Source organism: Oncorhynchus keta, chromosome 29 (genome assembly GCF_023373465.1).
Source record: "Oncorhynchus keta strain PuntledgeMale-10-30-2019 chromosome 29, Oket_V2, whole genome shotgun sequence".
In the NCBI taxonomy this organism is placed as follows: Eukaryota; Metazoa; Chordata; class Actinopteri; order Salmoniformes; family Salmonidae; genus Oncorhynchus; species Oncorhynchus keta.
The window spans coordinates 8,546,757-8,574,419 of NC_068449.1; the positions used below are offsets into that span (position 1 = coordinate 8,546,757).

The 27,663-nt window shown below is 43.0% G+C and overlaps 1 pseudogene; it reads right to left on the minus strand.

Annotated features, from left to right (window-relative positions):
* Positions 1-27,663, minus strand: part of LOC127913441 (parkin coregulated gene protein-like) — a 381,678-nt pseudogene that overhangs the window by 194,793 nt on the left and 159,222 nt on the right.

Below are 27,663 nucleotides of genomic sequence, written 5' to 3' on the forward strand. Positions count from 1 at the left end.
GAGAGCTATCTGCCATCACAGTGATAAGGTAGAATGTGGACCGACAGGGAAGGACATCTCTCTCCTGTTTCCTCACACAATGGGAGAGCTATCTGCCATCACAGTGATGAGGTAGAATGTGGACCGACATGGATTTCAAATGCACATAACAAACAATTAAATTCTAATTACCACGAGCGCAAACAATTTACCCTCGCTGTGACATTTGTACCGTGGGACTGTTCGATTATTCATTCAGGCTTTACACCTTTCGCAAAAAGTGAAGCAGAGAGTGTCAGAGTAGGATATATTAACGTTTGGTATAATCCTTGTCACATCGGATATGAATAAAGTAATCATCTATTCAAGCCACTTCTATTAGACATTCTGTTCCCCCAAAAATAAAACTCGACCTTGTTTTCTCATCTCTTCCAAATGTCACACGCGGGTGGACATTGAGGATTTTAGTCAATCGTGTTTGTTGTGAGATAATTATACTTTTCAAATTGTATCTTGCCTGAGTCGGGGATCTCTTTTTGTAGTGAAAGTTTAATTTTCGTGGAGATGTGTCTGGGAATTTTCATCCTTCTTTAAAGAGAGTACATGCTTATAATATTATTTTTGCTCTCTAGAACCCAAAAGGGTTCTAGAAACCTTTAAGTAACTATTTTTGGTTCTACATGGAACCAAAAAGGGTTCTCCTATGGGGACAGCCGAGGAACCCTTTCGGAAGGATTTTATCTAAGAGGTGTAGGAAATTACGGCATGTCATCATAATGATTTTGTTCTCGTCTAAAGTCATGAAGGTAATGTTGGAGTGATGTTTAAGTTGTTAAATGTAAAAGTTTCTGTGGGTTATTCTTTTAAGGACACTCTGGGCTCAACGTGCTCAAAAACATCACCTGTATACTTTTTTTATTGCAGCCTTCTGCCTACATCTTTCAAGGTTTCAAAATCACCACCTAAAAAATCTCTACAAATGCCGCTAACTTTTCTCAATCATTCTAGAATAGAGTCTACATCTTTCTAGCCTAATGTCGACTCTGTGACGAGGATGCAAAGAAGTGAGCTCACTCCACACTGACCTGAGTTCAGTTTCAGAGTAACGGACTATTCCGACGGCCCTGCGCATTGTGTATTCTCACCGGGTGACCTGGAGTCATCATCATCAAAATTCACAGTCCAACAGCATGATTCAGCCGTTCGCCATATAAAAACCCGCCAGCCAGATGGAGGCTTCTGCACTGAAGTCAGTCAGACAAAACATTCTGCACATATTATTTTTCCTTTTCCCTCCTTCCTTGGAGTTCCAGTAGAAAGTAATTCATCTGCAAACAGAGACATGGGCCGGCGGGTTTGCCCCACGGCTGGCCAAAATGTGCCCGATTTCAATAAACCAAGAAGATAATAACGAGCAGGCCATTTAAAATTCCATTAATGCTTGAGGTGTGTGCGTACACTTGTGTGTGTGTGTGTGTCTGTGTGTGTGTGTGTGTGTGTGTTGGTGTGTTGGTGTGTGTGTGTGTGTGTGTGTGTGTGTGTGTGTGTGTGTGTGTGTGTGTGTGTGTGTGTGTGTGTGTGTGTGTGTGTGTGTGTGTGTGTGTGTGTGTGTGTGTGTGTTGGTGTGTGGCCAGTGAAGTGAGTGTATAGCCTTCTCGTATGGGCAGTTTAGTTAAAACTATAATTTTGATATCATGGATGGCCAGTCCTTGCATCCATAGCTCTGTCTATTCATTTGAGAGTGGTTACATTTCCATATCCCCCAGCTTTTTACCCAAGACAACTGCTGATTGCCGCTTTAAACAAACTATACGATTTGGAGTAGAAACAATGTAATGGCAACAAACAAACAACAAAAACAAAACACACATGCTCACACACACACACACACACACACACACACACACACACACACACACACACACACACACACACACACACACACACACACACACACACACACACACACACACACACACACACACACACACACACACACACACACACACACACACACACACACACACACACACACACACACACACACACACACACACACACACACACATGCTCACACGTCCCCACACACACACACACACACACACACACATATGCACACACACACACACACACACACACACACACATGCTCACACGTCCCCCCACACACACACGCACACACACACACACACACACACACGTACACACACACACACACACACACACACACACACACACACACACACACACACTTAGAAAAAAAAGGTGATATCGAAAACCTTAAAGGGTTATAGGAGAACCCATTACATATCCCCTTTTGGTTCCAGGTAGAACCATTTTGGGTTCCATGTAGAACCCTTTCTACAAAAAGTTTTGGAAGCCTTTTTTCTTATGATGTGAACTGGGTCATGCTCTATGCTGTCCTCTGTTGCTAATCAGTAAGCAGTGAGTGTGTGTTTAGTCTATTGCCGGGGTCAGTCTGTCAGCATGTCTCCATGTCTCCAGCGGCCCTGCCTCATGTTGCCCGTTTCACCCCCCTGACTCAGCAGGCGCTGGAACACTGAGCACACACACACACACACACACACACACACACACACACACACACACACACACACACACACACACACACACACACACACACACACACACACACACACACACACACACACACACACACACACACACACACCCAACTGGTCGAAATCACTCACTGCCCCACTTTAAAAACACTCACTTTACAACTGGCAGTCAGTTGGCTCCAGCAAAAAACAAAGCCTCTCAGTGTGCGTGTTAAGTAAGTGTGTGTGTGTGTGTGTGTGTGTGTGTGTGTGTGTGTGTGTGTGTGTGTGTGCAGGGTCAGAAATTCACTTTTTGGTCCAGAATGCCCTATTTTTATTTAGCAGACGCTCTTATCCAGAACGACTTACAGGAGCAATTGGGGTTAAGTGCCCTGCTCAAGGGCACATCGGCAGATTTCACCTAGTCGGCACAGGAATTCGTACCAGCAACGACCTTGCTCTTAACAGCCACACCCCCCAAAACAATTCACAATGAAGATAAATCACAGAAAAGATTGTACTCACATTCACCCAATGTAGAGTTGAGAGTTTCTCTTCCAGAGCTGAAACACACACACACTCAAATATACAGTATCAGTCAAAGGTTTGGACGCATGTACTCATTCAAAGGTTTTTCTCTATTTTTACTATTTTCTACATTGTAGAATAATAGAAGACATCAACACTTTCTAAATAACAAACTCCTGAGTGGCGCAGTGGTCTAAGGCACTGCATTGCAGTGCTAGAGGTGTCACTACAGACCCTGGTTCAATCCCAGGCTGTATGACAATTGTCTGTGATCTGGAGTCCCATAGGGCCGCGCATGACTGGCTCAGTGTTGTCTGGGTTAAGGGAGGGTTTGCCCGGGGTAGGATATTGTTGTAAATAATATTTTTTTCTTAACCCTCCTGCTGTGTTGTGGTCAAATTGGACTGATTTACAAGTATTCTCTCTTAAAAATTGAGTTTATTTAATCTGATTGTCGTAAGGTTCCATTACTTTGTCCAGACAGGGCATCTGAACACACAAAATACATTTTGGATGATTTTCATCAAATTTGGGGTGTTTTATTTAACTTTTGTACACCTGTGGTGTTCCCGGGTCAAAAATGACCTGTCATTAGAAATTAATAGGTGAGACTACACTTACTGTATGAAATGGCAGCACAATGGCAGCACAATGACCAAATAATATACTGTATGTGAAGCTTTTGATCATATCTTTGATCATGACACTAGTGAGGAGGAGAGAGTCCTTGTTAAACTTTGACACAAAGTAGATTATGATCAAAAGCACAATATGTTTCATCTAAGTATTTGTTATAGTCTAAATACATTATGCATTTTTAATTTCTCAAAAACGAGTTGAATGAGCTCAGGTCAACGAGGCCTACAGGCTGTAAATATCAAATAGAAGTTCAAAACTTGTAATGTTCACAATAACTTAAGTTGATAAAAGATATAACACAACATTAGGTGATAATATATGTATTATTATGGATTTATAATCAGCGATAATGGGGAGGTCATTTTGGACCGGGAACACAGAATTAATTAACTTGAAAAGAACACGACAGGAGGGTTAGCTGACAAGCCTAGTTAAATAAAAATATGTAATCATTTAGTAACCAAAAAAGTGTTAAAACAAAATATATTTTATATTTGAGATTCTTCAAAATATGCATCCGTTGCCATGATGACAGCTTTGCAGACTCTTGGCATTCTCTCAACCGGCTTCACCTGGAATGCTTTTCCCACAGTCTTGAAGGAGTTCCCACATATACTGAGCACTTGTTGGCTGTTTTTCTTTCAACGGCAGTCCAAATAATCCAAAACCATCTCAATTGGGTTGAGGTCAGGTGATTGTGGAGGCCAGGTCATCTGATGCAGCACTCCATCACTCTCCTCCTTGGTCCAGAAGGACCTTGAACAGCTTCTGTCCCCAAGCCATAAGACTGATAATAGTGTGTTAAAGAGTTAAACAATAACTACCCAGACTATCTGCATTGACCTTTGCTGATGCTGCCAATGTTTACTATCTGTCACTGTATTCCTAGTTATATGTACATGTCTACCTCAATTACTTTGTCCCCTGCACATCGACTCTGTGCTGGTACCCCTTGTATATTGATTGACAAGTTACCGTTAATCGTTGTGTATCTATTAATACTATTTTTGACGTGTTTTACTTTTCTATTATATCTCTATTTGATTTCTCTCTGCATTGTTGGGAAGGATCCGTAAGTAATAATTTCACTGTTAGTCCACACCTGTTGTTTACAAACATGTGACAAATACAATTAGATTTGAATAGTACACTGGGGATTTGTCCATTGTCAAGCCAAACCTTTCTGGCTTGTGGTTTACGGCGATTGGTTAACCACTACTGGCCACACATTAGAAAATAATCTTTTCATAACCTTGTTATAGGAGATTTGGTCTAGATATGTTGCGAGAGTGTTGTGTTTGTGTTCTGATAAAATTGTTACACTGTTCCTGTGACGTTTCTGTAACGTTTCGGCCCCTCACTCTTGATAGCGATGACGAGAGTGTTGTGGTTACATTGATCATTGTGTTTGTGCTCTGACAAAGTTGTGGAAGTGTTTTTGTGATTTTTGACTACTCACTCTTGATGGAGATGATGAGTTGGGGGATGACTGGCAGGATCTTGGTGCCCCCGTGCTCCAGCATGTCGTGGACCTCCAGGCGGGTGAAGAAGTCGTATGGGGGGCACCGTCTCACACAGCCCGTCGAAGAACAGAGACAGGTAATGGTGGTAGTCAAGTTTCTACATCTGCACCTGGGGAATAGACATAAACATACACATGCACGATTACATGGTCACTAGGGACTGAATATTAGTGAGACAATGCATGAGGATCTCCCCCTGTTCATCCTCTACATTGGGATAGAAACCAGTCATAGTCTGTCCTCATCTTCAGCTCTTTCTCATTGATTATCCTCGGATTCACACAATATCCAGGGCCAAGCCTTTTCTGACCAGGCCTGGCTTTAGAAGGTGGTTATCATATCAGCCCCAGATGAAGACAGGAGGACAGCTGTTGGGGAGATCATGACTCCCCGACATCTAGTATCCTGTGGGCCAACACATTAACACCTGTTTGTGACACTGTTTAGGCCTACCCTCCCACAAAACAGCTACACAAATGGGGACAATATAAAGAGGTCTATTCAGCTACTGAACCTGTCTGGATTATGTGCGTTGGTATTGAGTTTGTTACAGTGTATTACAGTAGGCAGAGCAACACAACTCATGTTATGATGAACTCAGAGAGCAGTCATGGTCACGCCAAACTTCACAGAAAGGTCAGGTGACAAGGCCACCCGTCTCTCCTCTCACACACTGTGTGTGTGTACGTTCACACCCGTGACTATGTGTGTGTGTGTGTTTGGCGCACATGTGTGTGTCAACAGAAGGTCGTGTTGTTCTATTAGATTGTATGAACTCCAGAGCAGTGTCTATTGTTGGCCGAGGGGAAGGGGGGAACCTGTTTCATGTAATGAATGCCAATCCTGTGTAGAGAAGAGATAAACACTGCACAACCCTGGAGCAGCCAGGAGTCTTAAAGAACAGCTGAACACCATCGCCCCATCCCTCCTGCACCCCACTGGGTAACGCTGCCATCAAAATGTCACTGCCACGCGGACCAGGGTGACTTTGATGTCCCAGGCCTCTCACAGAGCCCCCCGTTAGATGCACAACTTCAAAGCAAGTGGACCCCCTGACACAAGTTTCATGGGAAAACAGAGAGAAGGAGAGAGAGACAGAGAGAGACAGAGACAGAGAGAGACAGAGACAGAGACAGAGACAGAGACAGAGACAGAGAGAGAGAGAGAGAGAGAGAGAGAGAGAGAGAGAGAGACAGACAGAGAGAGAGACAGAGAGAGAGACAGAGAGAGAGAGAGAGAGAGAGAGAGAGAGAGAGAGAGAGAGAGAGAGAGAGAGAGACAGAGAGACAGAGAGACAGAGTGAGAGAGAGACAGATGGAGAGAGACGGAGGGAGAAGGAGAGAGACGGAGGGAGACGGAGAGAAGGAGAGAGACGAAGGGAGACGGAGAGAAGGAGAGAGACGGAGGGAGACGGAGAGAAGGAGAGAGACGGAGGGAGACGGAGAGAAGGAGAGAGACGGAGGGAGACGGAGAGAAGGAGAGAGACGGAGGGAGACGGAGAGAAGGAGAGAGACGGAGGGAGACGGAGAGAAGGAGAGAGACGGAGGGAGACGGAGAGACGGAGAGAAGGAGAGAGACGGAGAGACGGAGAGAAGGAGAGAGACAGAGAGAGACAGAGAGAGACAGAGAGAGCACACAGTGTGTGTTAGCACAGAGACTGAGCTGATTGCTTTGAGGCAATTTGCTGGCTGACCTTGACCTTTTCTGGCTTGGTCAAGATCATCATTGTGAGTCAGGCAGGCGGGCGGGCGGAGAGATGAGAACAAAAGCAAAAATGCACCGGGCGAGAGTGGCGAGATGACACTCACAGACACAGCATGGATAACTACAACCTGTCTGTGGCACAACGAGCCACACAGGAACAGAGAACATGCTACAAGCTGCATTCAGAAGAGATTTGGACATAATAGGTTACAGTAGACAATGTAATGTCAGTCAGTGAGTAAGATCAGTGGTTCCCAAACTGTGTCGACAGGTTATTTATCAGTCTGGCTTTCAACTTACTCTTCAAATTTTAAATAGTAGAATGCACAAGGTACAACTTTGAAATGAGGTAGAGAGATTCATCAGTTTTCCTCTTGCCATGTCAGTCATCGCATACCTTTTGAGGTTTCCCAAACTGGGTCCTGGGGCCCCCTGGTTGGACGGTTAGTTTTTCCCCCTAGCACTACACAGCTGATTCAAATAACCAACTCATCGTGAAGTTTTGATGATTTGAATCAGCTGTTTAGTGCAGGGGGAAAAGTGCAACCAGGGTGGCCCCAGGACCGCGTTACTATGCAACCACCAGCTAATCACTAGCTAGCTCGTCTGGGCTTGTTGCTGTTAGCTAGCACATGGACAAGCAGTACCTCTGTAGTCAGAAATGACACAAATTACCACCATAGCTAGATCCTTCATGCCTCCTTCATCCCCTCTTTCCACTGGGATTCTCTGCCTCTAACCCTATTACAGGGGCTGAGTCACTGGCTTACTGGTACTCTTTCATGCCGTCCCCAGGAGGGGTGCGTCACTTGAGTGGGTTGAGTCACTGACGTGATCTTCCTGTCTGGGTTGGCGCCCCCCCACCTTGGGTTGTGCCGTGGCGGAGATCTTTGTGGGCCATACTCGGTCTTGTCTCAGGATGGTAAGTTGGTGGTTGAAGATATCCCTCTAGTGGTGTGGGGTCTGTGCTTTGGCAAAGTGGGTGGGGTTATATCCTTCCTCTTTGGCCCTGTCCGGGGGTATCATCGGATGGGGCCACAGTGTCTCCTGACCTCTTCTGTCTCAGCCTCCAGTATTTATGCTGCAGTTTATGTGTCGGGAGGCTAGGGTCAGTTTGTTATATCTGGAGTACTTCTCCTGTCTTATCCGGTGTCCTGTGTGAATTTAAGTATGCTCTCTCTAATTCTCTCTTTCTCTCTTTCTCTCTCATGAGCCCTAGGACCATGTCTCAGGACTACCTGGCATGATGAATCCTTGCTGTCCCCAGTCCACCTGGCCGTGCTGCTGCTCCAGTTTCAACTGTTCTGCCTGCGGCTATGGAATCCTGACCTGTTCACCGGACGTGCTACTGTCTCAGACCTGCTATTTTCATCTCTCTAGAGACAGCAGGAGCGGTAGAGATACTCTTTAAAAAAAGCCAACTGACATTTACTCCTGAGGTGCTGACTTGCTGCACCCTGGACAACTACTGTGATTATTATTATTTGACCATGCTGGTCATTTATGAACATTTGAACATCTTGGCCATGTTCTGTTATAATCTCCACCCGGCACAGCCAGAAGAGGACTGGCCACCCCTCATAGCCTGGTTCCTCTCTAGGTTTCTTCCTAGGTTTTGGCCTTTCTAGGGAGTTTTTCCTAACCACCGTGCTTCTACACCTGCATTGCTTGCTGTTTGGGGTTTTAGGCTGGGTTTCTGTACAGCACTGAGATATCAGCTAATGTACAAATGGCTATATAAATAAACTTTTTTAGCTTGGTTATTTTGCCATTAGACTGTTATAATATTTGAGTCACTCAGATATCATATGAATACACATTAGACATAACTAAATGTATAGAATTGCAAGAACATGTGTATTTTCTCTGCGCCAAACAAGAACTTTGTGAACAGTTCATGTTCCCCAATGCCTGAGTTTGAGAACCCCTGGGTTAGAGAACAGAATGATATCTGATTACATTTTCTTGTTATAAAAAAGTGTCTGCTTAAAATATGCACCTTTGTGGGCAACTGGTAGCCTCAATATGAAGAAAATATTTAGGTAATATATGGCATACAAGTCAAGGCGTTTTAGAATTCTAGTTATGAAACCTGTTCTGAGATCAGTGATAAGGGTAGTGTAACAAGTTGAATAAAAATGAAAAGATGATAACAGCTCAGAGAGGGGTAAAGATCCCATTGTAGAACACAGTACTTCAAACTTGAACTACAGAATTACACACACGCACACACACACACACACACACACACACACACACACACACACACACACACACACACACACACACACACACACACACACACACACACACACACACCATTTCGCAGACACTCTTAGTCCAGAATGACTTACAGGAGAAATTAGGGTTAAGTACCTTGTTCAAAGGCACATCGACAGATTTCACCTAGTCAGCTTGGGGATTCGAACCAGCAACCTTTCGGTTACGTGGCCAAACCTAATAACCGCTAGGCTACCACACACACACACACACAGACACAGACCACCCCCACCCCCCACACACACAGACACAGACCACCCCTCCACTCCCACCCCACACACACACACACACACCACCCCCTTCCACCCCCCCCCACACACACAAACACACAGACCACCCCCTCCCCTCCCACCCCACACACACAGACACAGACCACCCCCTCCCCTCCCACCCCCACACACACACACCACCCCCTTCCCTCCCACCCCCACACACACACACAGACACAGACCACCCCCTCCCACCCCCACACACAGACACAGACCACCCCTCCACTCCCACCCCACACACACACACACACACCACCCCTTCCACCCCCCCACACACACAAACACACAGACCACCCCCTCCCCTCCCACCCCCACACACAGACACAGACCACCCCCTCCCCCTCCCACCCCCACACACACACACCACCCCCTTCCCTCCCACCCCACACACACACACACAGACACAGACCACCCCCTCCCACCCCACACACACAGACACAGACCACCCCCTCCCACCCCACACACACAGACACAGACCACCCCTCCCCTCCCACCCCACACACACAGACACAGACACAGACCACCCCCCCCCCCACACACACAGACACAGACCACCCCTCCCCTCCCACCCCACACACACAGACACAGACCACCCCTCCCCTCCCACCCCCACACACACACACCACCCCTTCCCTCCCACCCCACACACACACACACACACAGACACAGACCACCCCCTCCCACCCCACACACACAGACACAGACCACCCCCTCCCAACCCAGACACCCGTGAGAATGTTACTCAACAGAGGCTGACTGGTAATACTCACATTCTCTCTGATCGATCGGGGCTGTTCAGGTTCGTTTGTCTTTGGGTGCCTCCAGACTTTTTTTCTACGGAGCTCTGAGTCGATGAGATGGAAGTGTAAGATACGCCCTGCATGTCTCCTCTGGTCAGCATGGAGAGAGGCAGAGACACAGCAGCTAAGCAGTTAGCAGAGGCTTCCTCATTAAAGAACCTGACAGAGGCTGCATCTGAAATGCCACCTTATTCACTAGGTAGGCTAGTGCATTCATTTTGACCAGACCCCAGGGCATTCAAATACAGATATATTTTTATTAGGATCCTCAACGGTGACAGCTAGTCTTTCTCGGGTCCGTGTGTGTGTGTGTGTGTGTGTCCGCATCTAAATGTTATACATACACACAGGGAATAGTGTGCCATTTCGTGCACGCCCTGAGAAACCCCATAGAAACAGAACTCATAGAACAGGTTATCCCCATTCAAGTCAATGTGTGGGTGATGCAGTCTACTTCTATGCTCCGGCCTCCAGCCAGAAACGAGAAGAACCAGAGGGCAGATGTCTGTATTATTATAAACATTAGATGATAGACAATAAAGCTTTTTGAAGCTTGTTCAATGGAATTGGATTGGCTAGCCATTTAAAAGCAGCATGATTTCTCTTTATCTGAACGGGTTGGCTGCCAATCCAGCCACTATATAACTATATAGCTAACTATATAGCTCACTACCCGTAAGCTAACTATATAGGTCACTACCCGTAAGCTAACTATATAGCTCACTACCCGTAAGCTAACTATATAGGTCACTACCCGTAAGCTAACTATATAGCTCACTACCCGTAAGCTAACTATATAGCTCACTACCCGTAAGCTAGCTATATAGCTCACTACCCGTAAGCTAACTATATAGCTCACTACCCGTAAGCTAACTATATAGCTCACTACCAGTAAGCTAACTATATAGCTCACTACCCGTAAGCTAACTATATAGCTCACTACCCGTAAGCTAACTATATAGCTCACTACCCGTAAGCTAACTATATAGCTCACTACCCGTAAGCTAACTATATAGCTCACTACCCGTAAGCTAACTATATAGCTCACTACCACTAAGCTAACTATATAGCTCACTACCCGTAAGCTAACTATATAGCTCACTACCACTAAGCTAACTATATAGGTCACTACCCGTAAGCTAGCTATATAGCTCACTACCACTAAGCTAACTATATAGCTCACTACCCGTAAGCTAGCTATATAGCTCACTACCACTAAGCTAACTATATAGGTCACTACCCGTAAGCTAACTATATAGCTCACTACCCGTAAGCTAACTATATAGCTCACTACCCGTAAGCTAACTATATAGCTCACTACCCATAAGCTAACTATATAGCTCACTACCCATAAGCTAGCTATATAGCTCACTACCACTAAGCTAACTATATAGCTCACTACCCGTAAGCTAACTATATAGCTCACTACCCATAAGCTAGCTATATAGCTCACTACCACTAAGCTAACTATATAGGTCACTACCCGTAAGCTAACTATATAGCTCACTACCCGTAAGCTAACTATATAGCTCACTACCCGTAAGCTAACTATATAGCTCACTACCCATAAGCTAACTATATAGCTGAATACCAGTAAGCTAACTATATAGCTCACTACCCATAAGCTAGCTATATAGCTGACTACCAGTAAGCTAACTATATAGGTCACTACCCGTAAGCTAACTATATAGCTCACTACCACTAAGCTAACTATATAGCTCACTACCCGTAAGCTAACTATATAGCTCACTACCCATAAGCTAACTATATAGCTCACTACCCGTAAGCTAACTATATAGCTCACTACCCATAAGCTAACTATATAGCTCACTACCCGTAAGCTAACTATATAGCTCACTACCCGTAAGCTAACTATATAGCTCACTACCCGTAAGCTAACTAATAGCTCACTACCCTATATAGCTCACTACCCGTAAGCTAACTATATAGCTCACTACCCGTAAGCTAACTATATAGCTCACTACCCATAAGCTAACTATATAGCTCACTACCACTAAGCTAACTATATAGCTCACTACCCGTAAGCTAACTATATAGCTCACTACCCATAAGCTAACTATATAGCTCACTACCCCTAAGCTAACTATATAGGTCACTACCCGTAAGCTAACTATATAGCTCACTACCCGTAAGCTAACTATATAGCTCACTACCCGTAAGCTAACTATATAGCTCACTACCCATAAGCTAACTATATAGCTCACTACCCGTAAGCTAACTATATAGCTCACTACCCCCGTATAGCTCACTACCCGTAAGCTAACTATATAGCTCACTACCCGTAAGCTAACTATATAGCTCACTACCCATAAGCTAACTATATAGCTCACTACCCGTAAGCTAACTATATAGCTCACTACCCGTAAGCTAACTATATAGCTCACTACCCGTAAGCTAACTATATAGCTCACTACCCGTAAGCTAACTATATAGCTCACTACCCATAAGCTAACTATATAGCTCACTACCCGTAAGCTAACTATATAGCTCACTACCCGTAAGCTAACTATATAGCTCACTACCCGTAAGCTAACTATATAGCTCACTACCCGTAAGCTAACTATATAGCTCACTACCCGTAAGCTAACTATATAGCTCACTACCCGTAAGCTAACTATATAGCTCACTACCCGTAAGCTAACTATATAGCTCACTACCCATAAGCTAACTATATAGCTCACTACCACTAAGCTAACTATATAGCTCACTACCCGTAAGCTAACTATATAGCTCACTACCCGTAAGCTAACTATATAGCTCACTACCCGTAAGCTAACTATATAGCTCACTACCCATAAGCTAACTATATAGCTCACTACCCGTAAGCTAACTATATAGCTCACTACCCGTAAGCTAACTATATAGCTCACTACCCATAAGCTAACTATATAGCTCACTACCCGTAAGCTATATATATAGCTCACTACCCGTAAGCTAACTATATAGCTCACTACCCATAAGCTAGCTATATAGCTCACTACCCGTAAGCTAACTATATAGCTCACTACCCGTAAGCTAACTATATAGCTCACTACCCGTAAGCTAACTATATAGCTCACTACCCGTAAGCTAACTATATAGCTCACTACCCATAAGCTAGCTATATAGCTGACTACCAGTAAGCTAACTATATAGGTCACTACCCGTAAGCTAACTATATAGCTCACTACCCGTAAGCTAACTATATAGCTCACTACCCGTAAGCTAACTATATAGCTCACTACCCGTAAGCTAACTATATAGCTCACTACCCGTAAGCTAACTATATAGCTCACTACCCGTAAGCTAACTATATAGCTCACTACCCGTAAGCTAACTATATAGCTCACTACCCGTAAGCTAACTATATAGCTCACTACCCGTAAGCTAACTATATAGCTCACTACCCATAAGCTAACTATATAGCTCACTACCCGTAAGCTAACTATATAGCTCACTACCCGTAAGCTAACTATATAGCTCACTACCCGTAAGCTAACTATATAGCTCACTACCCATAAGCTAACTATATAGCTCACTACCCGTAAGCTAACTATATAGCTCACTACCCATAAGCTAACTATATAGCTCACTACCCGTAAGCTAACTATATAGCTCACTACCCGTAAGCTAACTATATAGCTCACTACCCCTAAGCTAACTATATAGCTCACTACCCGTAAGCTAACTATATAGCTCACTACCCGTAAGCTAACTATATAGCTCACTACCCGTAAGCTAACTATATAGCTCACTACCCATAAGCTAACTATATAGCTCACTACCCGTAAGCTAACTATATAGCTCACTACCCGTAAGCTAACTATATAGCTCACTACCCGTAAGCTAACTATATAGCTCACTACCCATAAGCTAACTATATAGCTCACTACCCGTAAGCTAACTATATAGCTCACTACCCGTAAGCTAACTATATAGCTCACTACCCGTAAGCTAACTATATAGCTCACTACCCGTAAGCTAACTATATAGCTCACTACCCATAAGCTAACTATATAGCTCACTACCCGTAAGCTAACTATATAGCTCACTACCCGTAAGCTAACTATATAGCTCACTACCCATAAGCTAACTATATAGCTCACTACCCGTAAGCTATATATATAGCTCACTACCCGTAAGCTAACTATATAGCTCACTACCCATAAGCTAGCTATATAGCTCACTACCCGTAAGCTAACTATATAGCTCACTACCCGTAAGCTAACTATATAGCTCACTACCCGTAAGCTAACTATATAGCTCACTACCCGTAAGCTAACTATATAGCTCACTACCCATAAGCTAGCTATATAGCTCACTACCCGTAAGCTAACTATATAGCTCACTACCCGTAAGCTAACTATATAGCTCACTACCCGTAAGCTAACTATATAGCTCACTACCCGTAAGCTAACTATATAGCTCACTACCCGTAAGCTAACTATATAGCTCACTACCCGTAAGCTAACTATATAGCTCACTACCCGTAAGCTAACTATATAGCTCACTACCCATAAGCTAACTATATAGCTCACTACCCATAAGCTAACTATATAGTTCACTACCCATAAGCTAACTATATAGCTCACTACCCATAAGCTAACTATATAGCTCACTACCCATAAGCTAACTATATAGCTCACTACCCGTAAGCTAACTATATAGCTCACTACCCGTAAGCTAACTATATAGCTCACTACCCGTAAGCTAACTATATAGCTCACTACCCATAAGCTAACTATATAGCTCACTACCCGTAAGCTAACTATATAGCTCACTACCCGTAAGCTAACTATATAGCTCACTACCCGTAAGCTAACTATATAGCTCACTACCCGTAAGCTAACTATATAGCTCACTACCCATAAGCTAACTATATAGCTCACTACCCGTAAGCTAACTATATAGCTCACTACCCGTAAGCTAACTATATAGCTCACTACCCATAAGCTAACTATATAGCTCACTACCCGTAAGCTATATATATAGCTCACTACCCGTAAGCTAACTATATAGCTCACTACCCATAAGCTAGCTATATAGCTCACTACCCGTAAGCTAACTATATAGCTCACTACCCGTAAGCTAACTATATAGCTCACTACCCGTAAGCTAACTATATAGCTCACTACCCGTAAGCTAACTATATAGCTCACTACCCATAAGCTAGCTATATAGCTCACTACCCGTAAGCTAACTATATAGCTCACTACCCGTAAGCTAACTATATAGCTCACTACCCGTAAGCTAACTATATAGCTCACTACCCGTAAGCTAACTATATAGCTCACTACCCGTAAGCTAACTATATAGCTCACTACCCGTAAGCTAACTATATAGCTCACTACCCGTAAGCTAACTATATAGCTCACTACCCATAAGCTAACTATATAGCTCACTACCCATAAGCTAACTATATAGCTCACTACCCATAAGCTAACTATATAGCTCACTACCCGTAAGCTAACTATATAGCTCACTACCCGTAAGCTAACTATATAGCTCACTACCCGTAAGCTAACTATATAGCTCACTACCCGTAAGCTAACTATATAGCTCACTACCCGTAAGCTAACTATATAGCTCACTACCCGTAAGCTAACTATATATAGCTCACTACCCATAAGCTAGCTATATAGCTCACTACCCGTAAGCTAACTATATAGCTCACTACCCATAAGCTAACTATATAGCTCACTACCCGTAAGCTAACTATATAGGTCACTACCCGTAAGCTAACTATATAGCTCACTACCCGTAAGCTAACTATATAGCTCACTACCCGTAAGCTAACTATATAGCTCACTACCCGTAAGCTAACTATATAGCTCACTACCCGTAAGCTAACTATATAGGTCACTACCCGTAAGCTAACTATATAGCTCACTACCCGTAAGCTAACTATATAGCTCACTACCCGTAAGCTAACTATATAGCTCACTACCCGTAAGCTAACTATATAGCTCACTACCCGTAAGCTAACTATATAGCTCACTACCCGTAAGCTAACTATATAGCTCACTACCCGTAAGCTAACTATATAGGTCACTACCCGTAAGCTAACTATATAGCTCACTACCCGTAAGCTAACTATATAGGTCACTACCCGTAAGCTAACTATATAGCTCACTACCCGTAAGCTAACTATATAGCTCACTACCCATAAGCTAACTATATAGCTCACTACCCGTAAGCTAACTATATAGCTCACTACCCGTAAGCTAACTATAAAGCTCACTACCCGTAAGCTAACTATATAGCTCACTATATAGCTCACTACCCATAAGCTAACTATATAGCTCACTACCCGTAAGCTAACTATATAGCTCACTACCCGTAAGCTAACTATATAGCTCACTACCCGTAAGCTAACTATATAGCTCACTACCCGTAAGCTAACTATAAAGCTCACTACCCGTAAGCTAACTATATAGCTCACTACCCGTAAGCTAACTATATAGCTCACTACCCGTAAGCTAACTATATAGCTCACTACCCGTAAGCTAACTATATAGCTCACTACCCGTAAGCTAACTATATAGCTCACTATATAGCTCACTACCCATAAGCTAACTATATAGCTCACTACCCGTAAGCTAACTATATAGCTCACTACCCGTAAGCTAACTATGGGCCAGCGCTCTAAGGACACAGGGCAGAGAGGGTCTGTCTGTCTGTCTGTCTGTCTGTCTGTCTGTCTGTCTGTGTGCATGCGTGTATGTTGGATGGTAGACGTGCATAGAAGGTGGGGTAGACCAAAGCTCAGCATGTTCCTGTGGTAATTGCTGTTGGCCACATCATTATTTTCCTCTAGGTAGAGAACACGGATCGAGTTGTGTGTGTGTGTGTGTGTGTGTGTGTGTGTGTGTGTGTGTGTGTGTGTGTGTGTGTGTGTGTGTGTGTGTGTGTGTGTGTGTGTGTGTGTGTGTGTGTGTGTGTGTGTGTGTGTGTGCGTTTGTCCATGCGTTCCTGTGGTTAGACAGGACGTCTCTAGGGGAGGGAGAGAACTGTGTTCCATGTACAATGCCTTCAGAAAGTATTCACATCCCTTTTTCCACATGTTGTTGTGTTACAGCCTGAATTTAAAATGGATTACATTTTAATTTTGTGTCACTGGCCAACACACAATACCCAATAATGTCAAAATTGAATTATTTTACAAATTAATTAAAAATGAAAAGCTGAAATGTCTTGAGTCAGTAAGTATTCAACCCCTTTGTTGTGGCAAGCCTAAATCAGTTCAGGAGTAAAAATGTGCTTAACAAGTCACATAATAAGTTGCATGGAATCACTCTGTTTGCAATAATAGTTTTCAACATGATTTTTGAATGACTACTTCATCTCTGTATCCCACAAATATAATTATATGTAAGGTCCCTCAGTCGAGCAGTGAATTTCAAACAGATTCAACCACAAAGACCAGGGATGTTTTCCAATGACTCGCAAAGAAGGGTACCTACTAGTGGATGGGTAAAACCAGACATTAAATATCATGGTGATGTTATTAATTACACTTTCGATGGTGTATCAACACACCCAGAAACTACAAAGATACAGGCGTCATTCCTAACTCAGTTGCTGGAGAGGAAGGAAACCCCTCATGGATTTCACTATTTGTATTTATTACGAATCCCCATTAGTTCCTGCCAAGGCAGCAGCTACTCTTCCTGGGGTCCAGCAAAATTAAGGCAGTTACATACAATTAAAAACATGACATTATACAACAGATTTCACAACATATTAAAGCACCCTTTCCACTGACACTTAAAATTAGGGCCAAATTTGAGCTGGGTCGAGGGAAACCCGGGCCAGTGCATCCCAGTTTCACCGCTGATACCAGCTCCATTAGAATTCGGGCTGGTGATGGCATTACTATGCAACCACCAGTTGATCACTGCTGGACGCTGACACAATGTTTAGCTAGCTCATCTGGGCTTGTTGCTGTTAGCTAGCACATGGACAAGCAGTACCACTGTAGTCAGAAATGACACGAATTACCACCATAGCTGGATCCTTCATTTATTTTTGCACCAGACAAACTTTTATGAGAACAGTCAGCCCTCCAATGTTAAGTAACTACCAAAAGTTAGCTTGCCAATCAGACTTGAAACGAGCTCGCGAGCTAAAGTGAGCTATCCGGAGTTGTAGCTGGTCAGGTTGTATTGAAAGCTAGCTAGCTACATCATATCAAACCTGTCGTGGTTTTCTTAAGTAGCTAGCTAGCTCATAGCCAATGCCATGGAAAGCAAGGTAGAAATTAACCTAGCTAGCTAGCCTGTTTGTGACGACACTAACCTAGCTAGTTTATGTTAGCAAGCTAAATACATGGCTAGCTAGCAAGGTTAATTCTGGCTGGTACTGGCAGGAGTAACGTTACTTACAGCATTGCTAGCTAGCAACACAGTCACATTTTGGCTACCTAGCAACATTATATAATTTCTAATTTCTGGAGGCAGTGGAACCTCAATTTGAGCTAGCCCACCAAGACCTTCAAAGTGCCAATGGAAACGAGGCTTAAATGTGTGCCCTCAGGCTAATACTCTGCTACCATATAGCTACAGTACAACACACAATCCATTTGTACGTGTGTGTATAGTGCATATATTATTGTGCATGTGTGTATATGTGTGTCTATGCCGGTGTGTAGTCCTCTTCACAGTCCCCACTGTTCCACAAGAGGTATTTTTATCTGTTCGTTTTTTTTTCAATCAGATTTTACTGCTTACATGAGTTACTTGATGTTGAATATAGTTCCATGCAGTCATGGACCTCCCATAGCCTGTTCTGGACTTGGGGACTGTGAAGACAGCTCTGGTGACATGTCTTGTGGGGCTTGAGTCAAACGGTGACTTTAATGGCTGTGATAAGGAGAAAACTGAGGACGGATCAACAACATTGTAGTTACTCCACGAGCATTTTGCTGCACCCGCAATAACATCTACCAATATGTTAAATTTGATTTGACAATACTAAACTTTATGACCGTGTGAAAAGAAGGAAGCCAGTACAGAATAAAAATATTCCAAAGCCTACATCCTTTTTGCAAGGCACTAAAGTAAAAATAGCAAAAAGTGTGACAAAGATATTAACTTTATGTCCTGATTACAAAGTGTTATGTTTGTGGAAAATCTAACATCACTTAGTAAAACTCTTCACATTTTTAAGCATGGTGGTGGCTGCATCTTGTTATGGGTGTGCTTGTCAACGGCACGGACAAGCATACTAGGATAAAAAGAAATGGAACAGAGCTAAGTACAGGTAAAATCAGACACTGGGAGACAAATTCACCTTTCAGCAGGACAATATACTAAAACACAAGGACAAATATACACTGGAGTTGCTTACCAAGACAACATTAATTTTTCTTGAGTCTTGCGGTTTCGGCTTAAATCGGATTGAAAATCTATGGCAATACTTGAACGTGGCTGTCTACTGAGGGGCTTCCGTCTTGACACTCTACCATAGAGGCGTGAATGGTGGAGTGCTGATGGTTGTTCTTCTGGAAGGTTCTCCCATCTCCAGAGAGGAACTCTGGAGCTCTGTAAGAGTGACTATCAGGTTCTTGGTCACCTCCCTGACCAAAGCCTTTCTCCTCCGATTGCTCAGTTTGGCTGTGCGACCAGCTCTAGGAAGAATCTTGGTGGTTCCAAACTTCTTCCATTTAAGAATGATGGAGGCCACTGTGTTATTTGGGACCTTCAATGCAGCAGACATTTTTTGGTACTCTTCCCCAGATCTGTGCCTCGACACAATCCTGTCATGGAGCTCTACACACAATTCCTTCGACCTCATGGCTTGGGTTTTGCTCTGACATGCACAATCAACTGTGAGACCTTATATAGAAAGGTAATATCATCTCAATGAGTCATCCAACATGATTAGGTGTAAAGTTTAGTATTTGTATGCCTTATTTGTTGTTGAATATGGTGAATATTTTTATTTTCCTGTCCAAATCATGTCCAATCAATTTAATTCACCACAGGTGGACTCCAATCAAGGAAGATCAACGGAAACAGGATGCACCAGAACTCAATTTCAAGTCTCGTAACAAAGTGTCTGAATACTTATGTAAATAAGGTATTTCTTTTAAAAGATGCATTTTAGAATAAGGCTGTAACGAAGAAAAAATATGTGGAAAAAGTCAAGGTGTTTGAGTACTTTCTGAATGCACTGTACATGTATTTAGACTGACAGACATGCATGTCAAAACCATATAATTAGGAATTACAATACTATAATGGGCATGAACCTACTTATGATGGTCTAAAGATCAGTCATTTTGGTCAGGGCGTTGGTCAACCATGGTTTGCCAGAGCTGTGATAAGATACATTATTTTACACAATCTGCACTGTATGTGTGTTACCTAGCTAGCCAGCCAGTTTTGCCAACATTCCATTCAAACAATACAGTCAATTCACAGTTGTATACTGGCTGACATCAGTTGATGATAGGACTTAGACAAGTTGTAAATGAAACAATTATTGATATTATATCATATAATAGAACTCACAGCTTTAAAATAAAATGTTTAAAGGTGTGTTTACATGTATTTTGGAGGTTAATTATACACAAATTTGTATACATCTGTATTTATGTGACAATAAATCACCCCTGGTAATCCTTCTCCCCCAATGCAAGTCATAAGGTTCTGGCTCTAACAGCCGTCCAATCAGTTTGCTGCCTGTTCTTAGTAAACTGATGGAGAAAATTGTGTTGGACCAAATATGCTATTTGTCAGAGAACAAGTTAACTACTGTCTTTAAACATGCATTTAGAGAAGGGCAATCAACTGACTCAGATGACTGATGATTGGTTAAAATACATTTATAATAAGATGAGTTGGAGCTGTATTGCTGGATTTCAGTGCAGTCTTTGATGTTATTTTTCATGAATTGTTATTGAAAAAACTCACTTGGATAATTAATAATAAACTGGTCTTAAATACAGCTAAAAACATTGTATTTGGTACAAAACATTCTCTTAGACCTAAACCTCAACGGGAGTTGTACATAAAGGTTGTGACCATTGAACAAGTTGAGGAAGCTAAACTCCTAGGTATAACATTGGATGGTCAATTATCATGGTCAAGTCATATTGACAAAGTTGTTGTGAAGATGGAGAGGGGTATGTCTGTTTCTGACACACAAAAAAACGACATTACTAGTTGCTCTGGTTCTGGTCATGTCCCATCTTGATTAAGTGTCCAGTAATATCTTCAAGTGCAGCAAAGAAAGACCTAGCAAATCTGCAGCTGGTTCAAAACAAAGCAGCACACCTTTACGCCCTTAACTGCACACACATCAACAACATGCCAGTCTTTCCTGGTTGAGAGTTGACGAGAGTTTAACTGATTCTCTTCTAGTTTTTATGATATATATTACTGTGATGAAAATTCCAGATTGTCTGCATAATCAAATACCATTCAGCTCAGACGGTCAAGTCCGTCGTTAAATGAAGACCAAGGTGCAGCGTGGTAAGCGAACATTTTCTTTTAATTTTAAATGTTCCACCAAAAACAATAAACAACTCAACGAACGTGAAGCTAGGAGTGCAAACACTTGCAACAACCAAAGACAAGATCCCACAACAGAAGGTGGGAAAAAGGGCTGCCTAAGTATGATCCCCAATCAGAGACAACGATAGACAGCTGCCTCTGATTGGGAACCATACTCGACCAACAAAGAAATATAAACGTAGATTTCCCACCCTAGTCACACCCTGACCTACCAAATAGAGAATTTAAAGGATCTCTAAGGTCAGGGCGTGACACAGACACCCACAAGGCATGCCACCAGGGGTCTCTTCACAGACGTCAAGTCCAAAACAATTTCCCTGCAACACACAGTATATGATCGCAAGGAACTCTCATCTCCAATTACTCACGCAAACAGTAAAATGACATGTCATGGCACAATAGGGACTGTGAAATGATTCACACAAATACACGCACACACAGACACACTAACACACAATCTTCAAACATTGTTATTTAGTTGTATTGTTTGTATATCATTGTATTTTTTTATTGGTGTGACTGTTCTATCAGTGTATCGTTGCTTGTCGTGTTTTTGTGTGGACCAACAGGAAGAATAGCTGCTGCTTCGGCAAAAGCTAATGGGGATTCTAATGAACCAAATCAAACCCATTGACAGTAGGGCACACGCACGCACGCACGCACGCACGCACGCACACACACACACACACACTGTCTTTGATGTGTCCATAGTATACATAGAATGTATGCACACATGACTGTAAGTCGCTTTGATGCGTCAGCTAAATGGCATATATATATATATACATAGTAATACCATAGCATACACAGTAATAGTGTACATAGCAATGTTTTTGTACATTGTGGTCCCATAAGGCGTGTACATGACTAAAGCCAGACTGTGTTGTTATGGTTACTTATCATTAGCTGTCGTAATTGAAAAGCTGAAGCTCCTATATAAAGCCCATATTAGGGCTGTGTGTGTGCGTGTGCGTGTGTGTGTGTGTGTGTGTGTGTGTATGTGTGTGTGTGTGCGTGTACCAGGGTGCCTCGGCACTGAGACAGAGCTAGGCCAGAGCTGCAGCCATAACACTCTGAGAGAAAGGAGAACATGCTAAGACAGAAGGTTGAAAAGAGAGAGGGGGCACTAGAACAGTCTGGGCCTCACCCCACTGGAATGTTTATTGTTTACAGATGATCTGGTGCTTCTGTCCCCAACCAAGGAGGGCCTACAGCAGCACCTAGATCTTCTGCACAGATTCTGTCAGACTTGGGCCCTGAAGGTGAATCTCAGTAAGAAAAAAATAATGGTGTTCCAAAAAAGGTCCAGTTGCCAGGACCACAAATATAAATTCCATCTAGACACCATTGCCCGACAGCACAGAAAAAATATATATCTACTTCGGCCTAAATATCAGCACCACAGGAAACTTCCACAAAGCTGTGAACAATCTGAGACACAAGGCATTGACCTTTATGGTTGTGTGATCTGGGGTCCGCTCACCAACCAAAAATTCACAAAACACCAAATTGAGACTGCATGCAGAATTCTGCAAAAATATCCTCTGTGTACAATGTAAAACACCAAATAACGCATGCAGAGCAGAATTAGGCCGATACCCGCCTAAGACGTTAAATTCTACAACCACCTATAAGCAACTTATTGGAGGTGGGGGCCACATCAAATGTAAACTCATCACGAGGTGCGACAGTGGCTTGCATACCCACACATGCAGTCAATATCTAAAGGCTTGATTCTGTCGACATACTTGAGGCCCTGTCTGTTCAGATAGGAGATAAAGGCCTTGCAGTCTGAGCGGTGGCTGTCAACATTTTGAAACCGTTTAACCATAAACCTAATCGTTTTGTCATTTTTATGGGGCATGTCTTACCATGTTCCGACCATGGGAATGTTGAGGGGATTATTTTAACACTTCCTCATATGCCATTGAAAGCAGTATTTCTCTCATGTTGTCAACTTCCCTTCGTTGTCCAGCAGCCAAATACACAGTCCTAGTGATATTAACAACCCATGCTTGTTGTTGCATCTTTAGATCTTCCCTCTTTCTACATTTATGAAGGACATTTTCATCTCTGTCATATGAAACTGCTCACATTTGCGGGACACTTTTGAGAGCAGTGTTTAACCTCTAATTGCATTTTGGAACATTCACGCTTATATAACCTGCTGCCATGTGCAGATTGCTGCGATTATAATGTGAAGAAATAGCATAATAGTTTAATAACATTTTAAGCTAAACGTTCTGATCTGTTGCGTCAGGGTCATTGCTTTTTGCAGTGATTGTATTAACTATTATCACTAATATATAGTGAACACTCTTAGGAAAAGGGTTCCAAAAGGGTTCTTCGGCTGTCCCAATAGGAGAACTCTTATTGTCCTCGAGTATATTTGGAATATGTATTTATCACACAGAACGACAAGCTGACCAATAGAATAGGTAAAATTGGGGAAAGTAGAGTGACATAGGCTAGCGCTTTTGCTGTTCGTTACTCATCTTGTTGTCTGACAAAGTAAATGTGGACAGTTCTTCTACCATCTCCAATATGCACCTTGGAAATCAACGTGCGCTGTTGCATCCCCGATGTCTGTCTTCACTAGTTGCCTACTTCGAAGTTGGGATTCCCGTGAAAAGGGCACGAACACGTGGCTAATAAGAATTGCGATATCTGAGAGAGCCATGTGAGTGAGAGGAACGAAAAGTAAATGCCGGGTTGAAATTCGAGGACTGAGCCTGGCTAGCTGGTTTTATCCTGGCTAGCTGGTTTTAGCCTGGCTAAAAACATAGCAAGGTAGCTGGTTTTAGCCTGGCTAGCTGGTTTTAGCCTGGCTAAAAACATAGCAAGGTAGCTGGTTTTAGCTTGGCTAGCTGGTTTTAGCCTGGCTAAAAACATAGCAAGGTAGCTGGTTTTAGCCTGGCTAGCTGGTTTTAGCCTGGCTAAAAACATAGCAAGGTAGCTGGTTTTAGCCTGGCTAGCTGGTTTTAGCCTGGCTAAAAACATAGCAAGGTAGCTGGTTTTAGCTTGGCTAGCTGGTTTTAGCCTGGCTAAAAACATAGCAAGGTAGCTGGTTTTAGTCTGGCTAGCTGGTTTTAGCCTGGCTAAAAACATAGCAAGGTAGCTGGTTTTAGCCTGGCTAGCTGGTTTTAGCCTGGCTAAAAACATAGCAAGGTAGCTGGCTTTTTTAGCTTCACACATCTCCATGTGAAATGTATAATAAAACATACGCCCAGGAAAATATTCTTATACTTGCCGGTGTAACTTCAAACATTATCCCAGTTTGATAAGCTGCTTGTTTATTAATTCCCGTATCAGCTAAAAAGAATAGAACGTCATCATGTTTTGGTCACAGAGAAAAAAGCACCTGGCTAGCTGGTTGGCTTCAGTAGGTTCTACCATTTCACAATAGCCTGTAATCACCAGTTATTACTTCTAAACAAAATACCTTTTTGGGTGGATTTATGTTGTTTGGTTTGCTGTTTGAACAGTTGCTGAGATTATATTTGGTTATTAATGCAAAATAGGCTACTTTGATGAATAGCCTGGGCGGCAGGTAGCCTAGCGATTAAGAGTGTTGTGCCAAGTAACCGAAAAGTTGCTGGTTTGAATCCCCCTGGCAATTTGGGAAAAAAATCTGCAGCTTTGCCGTTGAGCAAGGCAGTTGACTCTCAACAACAACTATTCCCCAGGCGCCGAAGACGTGGAGGTTGATTAATGCAGCCCCCTGCACCTCTCTGATTCAGAGGGATTGGGTTAAATGTTGAAGATATTTTGGTTGAATGCATTCAGCGATGCAACAGACTAGGTATGCCCATTCCTTTTCTATAGCCTATAGATCAGATCAAGGAACCAAGTGACAACACTGCCCCATTGACTATGGAAAATTAAGTTTACTGCTGGAGGGTATTACAAGGATCCACTACTTTTGTGACCAAAAATTACAAGGAACTGCTACTTTTGTGACCAAAAAACGACATTACAACACTCCAAATCTTGCATCTGCATAGAGCTTGTAGTAAGCTTAAGCAGGTAGACAGTCCCCATAGCAGGACTAACTGTAATCAACCACTTGAGAGCCTAATCAGCATTCTGCCCTAATCTGGAACAATAAAGGCCTTGATTGATGGAATGAATCGTTATCTGCCCTGGTCTGCTGGGAGTAAAACCCAACAGAGATGGGTATCTGGCTTTGCTGCTACATTTGTTTCTACTTGCGTCTCGGACGGGTTGCTTGCAGGCAACTGCTCTGGCTCCCAATCATTCATCTTAGAGATGAATTAAATGTGGACACTTCAAAGTACTTCCACACATAAGGGCCCCCAGGGCAGCATGCATTCTAACTGTTTATAATGGAAAGGGACTATCCATCACTGAGTCAGTGTGTGTGTGTGTGTGTGTGTGTGTGTGTGTGTGTGTGTGTGTGTGTGTGTGTGTGTGTGTGTGTGTGTGTGTGTGTGTGTGTGTGTGTGTGTGTGTGTGTGTGGAATTGTGTGTGGGGAATTGTGTGTGTGTGTGTGTGTGGGGGGGAATTGTGTGTGTGTGTGTGTGTGTGTGTGTGTGTGTGTGTGTGTGTGTGTGTGTGTGTGTGTGTGTGTGTGTGTGTGTGTGTGTGTGGGGGGGGAATTGTGTGTGTGTGTGTGTGTGTGTGTGTATGGGGAATTGTGTCCTAGGGAGCGGACGTGTGTATGTGTGCATGTACTGTAAGATGCACAGACAAGATATATGCCCAGGAACATAGGCTACTGATAAACCAATATCATAAAATGTAGCTAACCTTAAATTAAGACTAAAACAATTTTTACAATATAGACTTTGGTCTGGCCTATCTAGGGGGAAATTGCTCAGTTCTGCCTCCAGGGCAACATTCATGAGACGGAACTTCAACATGCAATTGTTTAGGGAGGAGAAAAGTATCCAGGTTTTGGCATGTACAGTGGGGCAAAAAACTATTTAGTCAGCCACCGATTGTGCAATTTCTCCTGCTTAAAAAGATGAGAGAGGCCTGTAATTTTCATCATAGGTACATTTCAACTATGACAGACAAAATGAGGGGGAAAAAATCCAGAAAATCACATTGTAGGATTTTTAATGAATTTATTTGCAAATTATGGTGGAAAATAAGTATTTGGTCACCTACAAATAAGCAAGATTTCTGGCTCTCACAGACCTGTAACTTCTTCTTTAAGAGGCTCCTCTGTCCTCCACTCGTTACCTGTATTAATGGCACCTGTTTGAACTTGTTATCAGTATAAAAGACACCTGTCCACAACCTCAAACAGTCACACTCCAAACTCCACTATGGGCAAGACCAAAGAGCTGTCAAAGGACACCAGAAACCAAATTGTAGACCTGCACCAGGCTGGGAAGACTGAATCTGCAATCGGTAAGCAGCTTGGTTTGAAGAAATCAACTGTGGGAGCAATTATTAGGAAATGGAAGACATACAAGACCACTGATAATCTCCCTCGATCTGGGGCTCCATGCAAGATCTAACCCCGTGGGGTCAAAATGATCACAAGAACGGTGAGCAAAAATCCCAGAACCACACAGGGGGACCTAGTGAATGACCTGCAGAGAGCTGGGACCAAAGTAACAAAGCCTACCATCAGTAACACACTACACCGCCAGGGACTCAAATCCTGCAGTGCCAGACATGTCCCCCTGCTTAAGCCAGTATATGTCCAGGCCCGTTTGAAGTTTGCTGGAGAGCATTTGGATGATCCAGAAGAAGATTGGGATAATGTCATATGGTCAGATGAAACCAAAATATAACTTTTTGGTAAAAACCCAACTCGTCGTGTTTGGAGACAATGAATGCTGAGTTGCTTCCAAAGAACACCATACCTACTGTGAAGCATGGGGGTG